The sequence below is a fragment of the Galeopterus variegatus genome, unplaced genomic scaffold, assembly GCF_000696425.1.
Source record: "Galeopterus variegatus unplaced genomic scaffold, G_variegatus-3.0.2 Scaffold733, whole genome shotgun sequence".
In the NCBI taxonomy this organism is placed as follows: Eukaryota; Metazoa; Chordata; class Mammalia; order Dermoptera; family Cynocephalidae; genus Galeopterus; species Galeopterus variegatus.
In genome coordinates, this window is record NW_007726844.1 from 257,691 (window position 1) to 266,227 (window position 8,537).

The 8,537-nt window shown below is 42.9% G+C and overlaps 1 long non-coding RNA gene across 1 annotated transcript in view; it reads right to left on the bottom strand.

The window, feature by feature from the left end:
- Window positions 1-6,203: 6,203 nt before the first annotated feature.
- Window positions 6,204-8,537, bottom strand: part of LOC103589850 — a 4,637-nt gene continuing 2,303 nt past the window's right edge. Inside the window, exons 2-3 of the long non-coding RNA XR_550425.1 lie at window positions 7,583-7,681; window positions 6,204-7,261 (exon numbers count right to left, since the gene is read on the bottom strand). This is a non-coding gene — a long non-coding RNA (uncharacterized LOC103589850). The remainder of the gene's footprint in view (window positions 7,262-7,582; window positions 7,682-8,537) is intronic.

Consider the following 8,537-nt stretch of genomic DNA (forward strand, 5'->3'; position numbering starts at 1 on the left):
CGCCCCGCGTCGCCGCCCCGCCCCGCGCCCTCTTAGCGCATGCGCGTTGAGCCGCCGGCGCCGCGCGGATGGGCCGTCTGGGCTTCCTTCTTCGCACTTTTGCGGTTTGGCGCCAATAATCCGGACTCAGGAGTCAGAGGTGATGCAGCCTGAGCCTGACGGTTTTCAAGGCGGCACTGTCAGTAGAGAGGAAAGGCTCTGGGGAAACCTTCGTGGAACCACGAACATCTTCATGAAGACCTTATGTCCAGCAGTTTACACCGTCAGCACAGGCTGGTAACGCGCCACATCTCACTTCAGCGTTTAAAGCCAACCTAGAACCTCTTCACACTGATCCCTCACGCCTACCAGTACCCCAAACACCCCTGTCTACGGGACCTAAGTTCTGGCTTTATTTACACCTGATTTCCCTATTTCTGTCAATAGTTGCCCCAGTCACTTAGATTCAAAATTATAGCCTTATATCAAAATATCTTCCCACAAGATACCTATTAGTTACAAAGGGAAAAATAGTGACTTTACAGGTGAGAAATCCGGCAGACACCACCTTAACCAAGTGGTCAAGCTTAATGTCGCTAGTGATGACAGATATTCTTATCAGATACCTCTCAATATGATGCAGGGAGCACAAAATCACTTCTGTAGTATTCTTGACAAAAATGCACAAGCTGAATTTAATTATGAGGGAGAATCAGACAAATCCAAAATGAGGGGCAATCTATAAAACAACTGGGTAGTATCTTCAAAAGTGTCAAGGTCATGAAAGACAAAGAAACTTTGAGGAACTGTCCCAGGTTGCAGGAGACTGAGGACGCATGACAACTAAAAGTAATGTGTGATCCTGGATTGAATTCTCGTCCAGAAAAAGGACATTAGTGGGAGAATTAGTGAAATTAGAATAAGATCTATAGACTAGTTAACAGTATTTTACCAATCTTAGTTCCTGGTTTTGATTATTGTACTTCAACATTTGAGGAAGTTGACGAAGGGTATACAAGAACTCTGTACTATATTTGCAATTCTTGTAAGTCTGAAATTATTTCAAAATATAAAGTTAAAAAATTAAAAATTAAAATTAAAATAATAACTACCTTGATTATGTCTCAAAATGTATAATTACAAAAGCCTATAATGTTCATTTTTTTCAAATAATCTTCTTAACAACCCTATGAAGTAGCTGGGGTGGATATTCTGGCATAAAGGAGTAAATGGCTTGCCTTGCCCAGACGAAAAAATTGTTCTGTCAGGTCTTAAACTCAGGTCTCTGGATTCCAGATTTAGTGTTGTTGTTGTTTTTTCTCTATATCAAAAACTTTGACTTTGCTGTTTTTTCTTTGCCTCTATCCATTTAATTACCAAATCAAAGCAAATATTCCTTTATACTTGCAACTTGCAATGATGTTCTTTTTTTTTTTTTTAAAGATGACCGGTAAGGGGATCTTAACCCTTGACTTGGTGTTGTCAGCACCACGCTCACCCAGTGAGCAACCGGCCATCCCTATATGGGACCCGAACGCGTGGCCTTGGTGTTATCAGCACCGCACTCTCCCGAGTGAGCCACGGGCCAGCCCCAAGCTTTTTTTTTTCCTTTTTGTCTTTTTTTGTGACCGGTAACGGGATCGCAATCCTTGGTGTTGCGCCCGCACCGTGCTCAACCAGTGAGCGGACCGGTCTCTACATGGGATCCGAACCCTCGGCGGGAGTGCCGCCACGCTCCCAAGCGCCGCACTCTACCGAGTGCGCCACTGGGCCGGCCCCTGCAATGATGTTCTTTTCTATTCCTGCTACCTTCTAGATAGGGGATTCTCAAACTTGGCTCACACTGAAATCACCTGGGGAGCTTTAATAACTACTGATGGCTGCCTCCCACACCCAGAAAATCTGATTGATTGGCCTGGGGTATGGCCTGTGCGTTTTGTTTTAAAAGCATCCCAGGTGGTTACAATTTGTAGCGAAGCTTGAGAACCTTTGCACTATAATAATTGTCGATAGAAAGAAAGGAGAGATGTTCAGAAGGTCTGGATGTCAGGAGAGACACTGATGAGAGATTTGGGAACCATCACCATATTGATGGTAACTGAAGCCACCGCAAGTAGACAACATTGCTTTAGGAGAGTATGCCAAGTAACAAGAGAAGAGATACAAAGAAATCTCAAGATAACAAAGTATTGTTAGGGAAATATTTTGAAGTGGAAAGTAAAGAAGTTGAAAGGATTTGTGACAAAATTGTGGATCAGAGTTGGGCAGCCCAGCTCAAGTTCCACCTCCTCATTAAGCTTCCAGCCCTCCTGTATCTCCCTGACACTTCAACTCTAGACCACTTTACACACACTGCCACACTATGTAACTTTTTCACATCAACCACCATACTTGGCATAGGACTAAATGTAGAGTTTAGTGATCCTCATTCACTGAAGAATTATAAAAACAACCTTCCACATTACCAATAAGCATGGGGCTCTTGGGGAAAATTTGTTTTCCAGTTGGTTCCTTCTCATTATGATTGGGGAAAGTTTTTCCTGAGACCAGGCTTTCTTAGCTAATCATGTTCCCTGGGACACTATCAGCCAGCCTTTGTTTGACTAGCTCTTTCTCTACAACTCTTTCTTTTCCAACCCCTCAGATCTTTTTTATCCTGTAAATTCGTGGGAAAACTATTGGCAAGTGGTCAGCAACCAGACCTTTGAAAAATAGCCCCATCACTTCTGCCCCACTCCTTCCAGCCCCACCCCCAGGAAGTTAATAGGAGAAAGGAATAACTGTGTCACTCCTGGCTTCCAGTTGCTCATTTTGCTCTTAAATTGGAGGTTGAAAGAAACTGGACAAAGTGTGCTGAGGAGCCTAATAGGGCTGGTTCTTTTTCTGAAAGTTCCCTATTGTGGAAAAATAAAATTATGTGTTTAATTTCTGAAACCTGATGCCTGATTTGCCTTGGCAGCCATTCTCCCAGGCTTGGCCGAGAGTCCAACAACACTAGCATACTGATTAATACCAGCTCAACTTGCTCCCTGGAGAAGAGCACTATTTACTTGGCCATTTTCTTTCTTTCTTTCTTTTTAATTGAATCATAATTAATTATACATATTTTTGGGACTCAATGTTGAGATATGTTGATCAAATCAATGTTACAAGTATATATATTGCTACAAATTGTACTTATTCTTTATGTCCCTTGTCCAATCTCTCCCTATCGCCTCTCTCTCCCCCATCCCACCACTGATAACCCTAGATTTCTCTCACTGTGAAAGAGTAATGGTTACGTGGCCGTTTTCTTAAATCTCCTTTAATTTGCCTATATTTTAGCACAACCTTATGGCTTTAAAGTGCTGTGTCTCTGACTACTGGCCCCAGTGAAGCCTCAGGGAAGACCGCTCTGCTCTATGCACTCACATCCCCATCACAAAGCATGATTTTGTTCAACTCAGTGATTAAAAATGATGTGTCATGTGTTCTATTACTTCTGGGATAGGAGAGTTCTAAGAGTACTTTTGTCCCCTGCTGTTCCTTAGGCCACTGGTAGAAAGGGAAAGGGATGATGCTTTTCAGAATTCAGACAGAGCTTTCTGACCATTCCCTCCTCCCTTCCAACCTGAACACTTTTGCATGGTGACCCTCTGGCCCACTCTGCCCCTCCCTTGTAATGCCCACAGGGATATCAAATAACAATTCTCAGAGGGGACACAGAGGACTGAGGAAAGACTGGGCCCCAGATGGTCCCTGACAGGGAAGTATAAACACAGCTGTGGTGATGGGAGCAAACCATCCTTCCTCCTCTCAGTTCCCACCCAGTAGCAGGGAAAGGCCACCCTGCCATGAGGAAACAAACAAGAAAACAAAGCAAAGCACAACCTAAAACCCTGCACGAAGGTCACCAGAAACTGGGGCTGCCGCCCAGGACTTGGTGGGGCCAAATGAAGTGCCAGACCCCTCCCTGAACACTTAGTGGCAAAGGCAGCTCCCAAGCAAGTTGAGGTCTGGACATTATAAAGCCTGGAAACATGGCTTCGTTTTTGAAGCCTTTCCATTCCTGGACACTGTATCCTCTGATCTCAAAAACCCAGCTTTCTGCCTTAAGTACTTAGCTCCTGACCCCTAGTTGCTTAGGGATCATAATAATGCATTCAATTCAGCAAGTAAGAACAGGCTTACAATAAACCCTTGTCCATGGCTGTTATAAATTTAAGCTCTGAGCCTCCAAGCCAAACTATTAGAAAGGGCTTCCTTAGCCTTTGTTAATTGCAAAATAAATAATTCCAGAAGAAAGGGATTTTCTCTTTTGGGGTTTACTTGGGTGGGATTCATGCCTTGATTTGCACATACTCTAAAAGCTCCAACCCCACAGCTAGGGTGGTGTTGCCTCTTCTTACTCTCTGGGCACAGTCAATACAGAGCTTTGATCCTTTAGGACACGCCTTTGGCACGGCCTTGCCTGGGAAGTAGCTCTCGTTGAGTGGACAGCTATGCTTTTTTTCTGGCCATCAGGGGCCTCAATTGTAAAACTGAAATGGCAGAACTAGCAAAAAATGATAACAGCCTTCTAATACTGAGAACTAACTATGTACCTGACACTGTGCTAAGTCCTTTACACAGATCATCTCACTTCATATGAAGTTGGGAATATTCTTATCCCTATTTTAAAGCTGATAAAACTAGGGCTCATAGAGATTGTAGAACTTGCCCCAGGTCATCCTGCTAGTAAGTGGTATGGCCAGGATTTGGGCCCAGTAATTCTGACCCTCCAACCCATGCTCTGAACTGCTCCACCATACCACCTCCCTTCTCTGAGATCTTCTACCTCTGAAATCATGATTCTGGATTCTCTCCATGGCTTTCTGCTCTCACCAGTGGTGCCAGAAAGAGAACTTGTTTGGGACTCTAGTCTGCAAGTCCAGAGAAAAACAGCTCCTGAAAGTTAAGGGGCTCCTTACTTCCTCTGTACTGAAGATGCCAATCTAAGCTGGATACTCAATAGAACCCTGTATCAGCAGGGAACAGCCTGTGTGGAAGAAAAACAAATTCTAGCCAGACAGGAAAGGGGAGTTCCCCTTGATTCTGTGACTTCCCCTTCTCTCTTTCCTGGCTTATCAGCAGAGTCCCACACTGTTGATGGTATGTCCTTTTGAACCCCACTGTGGCTAGGATGGGACACCAGACTACAAAGAGCTCTTTGGAACAAGAGAAGTGGCTACTCTATTCATAATATGTACATCTACAGATTATATTCATGATACTGTATGTAAAGGAACAAAAATAAAACATTTTTATTTATACTTTTAACAACTTGCCTTTAGTATTCATAATCACTAGACATTGCACCAGGTATGAATCCCATGTAATCCTTGCAAGAGGCCTGGGAGGCAGATACTGTTATTCCCATTTTTACAGGAAAGTCACTGAGGCTCAGAGAAATTGACAACATTGTCCATGGCCACATGCTGTTAAGAAGGGGAACTGGAATTCAAACGCAAGCTAGGTCTGTCTAACTCCAAACTCTGTATTATTTTCAATAAAAGGAGTGTTGGGGCTGGCCAGTTAGCTCAATTGGTTAGAGTGTGGTGCTGATAACACCAAGGTCCAGGATTTGAGCCCTATACCAACCAGCCAGCCACCAAAAATAAATAAATAAAATAAAAATTAAGAGTACTGCATATTGAAAATAACAAAATAATGAGACTGGAATGATCCCAGAATATCTTGGAAATAAAGTTGTAATACTATATGTGTTACATATTATGGTAGTAACTTCCATTTATCACATGCTTACTAGTGCCAGGCATTGGGCCAAATGCTTTACACGTGTTACCTCTACTGCTCAGTGAGACACCCACTATTAATTACATTTTGCAGATAAGAAAACAAGCTCGGAGGAGTTAAGTGACTTGCACAAAGTCACATACAGTTAAATAACAATGGAGCTGAGATTCAAACCCAAGTCTACTTTGACTCCAAAGTGTGTGCTCTTAACCACCAAGGCAATAATAATAATAATAAAGGTACAGTGACTATGGGCCAAGTTCTGTTTTAAGTGCTTTATATGTTTTGTTTTATTTTGTTTTGTTTTGTTTTGGCAGCTGGCTGATATGGGTATCCAAACCCTTGACTGTGATGTTATAATACCATCCTGTAAACAACTGAGCTAACCACCTAGCCCAAGTGCTTTACATCTGGTAATTTATAAATATTATTATCATCTCCATTTTACAGATGAGGAAAATATTGCCTTTTATAATATTACTGAAGATCACATTACAGACACCACACATTAAACACACATGCTATTAGTGTCCTATTTGCCTAACACATGTTGGATCCTTGTTATGATCTACAAAATGATTTATTTCATAATGTCATGGATTTTTCTCATTGTCTATCTAATGCACAAAAGTCTTGGGGGAAAGGATGTGAAAAGATTCTCTCTATAGGTGAAGCAAACATAGTCAGGAGTGAGCAGTACTGGGTGGGAAAGGCCCGCTGTGCCAGGAGGAGCCCTTTCAGTTGCCCTTCTGGCCAGCCTTCCTCATCCTTTCTATTTGAATCTAATCTAGCAGTTTGGCTACCTTCAGATATTGTAGAGCAGAACTTAAGTGCTCAAGCTTCACTATCCAGCAGACCTGGTTATCTGGCAATATGAATTGCATGAACTTGGAAAAATTACTTAACCTTTCTGAGCCTGTTTCTATGTCTGTAAAGTGGCTTGCTATGATATGTAATTTAATAGAGTTGTGAGTTTTAAATGAAACAATTTGTATGAAGCACTGAGCATACTGCCTGGCATCTTCAGAGCTTGGTAAATGAATATGCGTGTATCCTATGTTATACAACATCTGGGCTCCTAGGGTGCTGCCACAGAAACATTCCTGGGGATGGTTTCACAGGACAGCCCTGAGGAATGAGAGGAGGAAGAAAGCAATCCTGGCATCTGGCATTGTGTCTTGACAGCAAACATGAGTCAGCCCCAGGTGCTGAGGGACTAGCCATGTTCTCAGCACTGTTGGGCGTGTGCTGTGGTCACTTGGCCACGGTTCTCTTCAGTCACAGTGTCTGAGTGTTGTTCCTGTAAATCTGGCCTGGGTTCTTTTTAGAAAAACAGCTTCTACCATGTGATGTCATCATCCAGCCTGGGTCAGGGAGGAAAGGCGGAGGAGGTTGTACACATGATCTAGGGATCTTCTCACTCCTGGAGAAGTCAATTTGATCCTGGAAGAAACTCTCCATCCTTCTCTGCTTCTTTCAAGACTTAGTAAAGAATCAATATTCTGACCTGGAGTGGGAGGGAGGTGATAAATCATAATGATTAAGACATGAACCTTAACATCAAGCTATCCTGGGTTCAAATGCTGGCTCTGCCAATTACTAACTCTGGGACCTTATACTCTCTGCTTCTTTTTCCCCATTTCACCCATGGAGAAGATAATTCTTGTGTTATGGTGGTCAGGCTTTAAGCCATGCATGAATAGCATACAGCACATGTGTCAGAAGGCACACTATGCAGCACACAGTAAGTGTTCAATAAATGGCAGCTACTATTAAGTCCCCAGCAGTTGATGAGTAATATGGCTTGATCATTTTCTCTGCTTTTTACCTGCTCAGGAGTAAAAGTGTTCTCCAACAACCATTCTTCCCTCTGAGAGGTAGTCAGCCTCCTCATATTGGGTGAACCATCATTCTGGAGATGAGGAGGCTGGGGAGAGAGAAAGTAGTTGCATCCCTACCCCTTTGCCTTCCCTCCCTTAGCCAGCTGGTTCTTTGGCTGTAGCTTCTCTGGTTCTCCCTGCTGCCTCCCTTATATCTTATATCTTGTCTTGTGCTCTGCTCTTTATTTTGCAGACAGCTAGGGAAGAGGCTAGCATGTGTGAATGTCTCTATACCATAGAGATGCTAATTGCAGGATGCTCCACATATAATTACTCCCTCTTGTGTTGTTCTGGATTTGTGTGGGTAGGTGGGGATGAGGGGGGAGGTTGAAGATTAGAATTGGTACTCTAAGAGTCGAGTTACCTCTTCCTCTGCTTCAGGAAGATAGCCCTTGGCCTGTAACACAAAGGGAAATTTACATGGCAGTAGGATCCCTGTTCAGGAGAAATCAATCTACATTGGGGCCAGAAATCTCATGACAATGTCCAGTTGGAGCAGAACCAGATCCCTCTCTTCCCAAGCACTGGGTGGTGAGGGAGGAGGGAGAGGAATAAGGTCATGCATAAGAACCTTAAAGACTAGACTTCACTGGATATAGGGAAATAAAAACTGAAGACAATACTATGCTACAGTTAAAAGGAAAGAGGTATATCTACATGTAGTAGCATGGAAAGATATCCAAGACATATTAGCAAGTTTTTTAAAAAGCCACCGAATAATAAGGATATTAAATCCCACTTATGCTTTTTTCTTTTTTTTTCTCTTTTAACTCTGAAATATGTGGGAGGCTGGTTGGTTAGCTCAGTTGGTTAGAGTGCAGCCTTATAAAACCAAGGTCATGGGTTCAGATCCCCATGCCAGCCAGCTGCCAAAAAAAAAAAAAAAAAAAAGGGGGGGGGGGG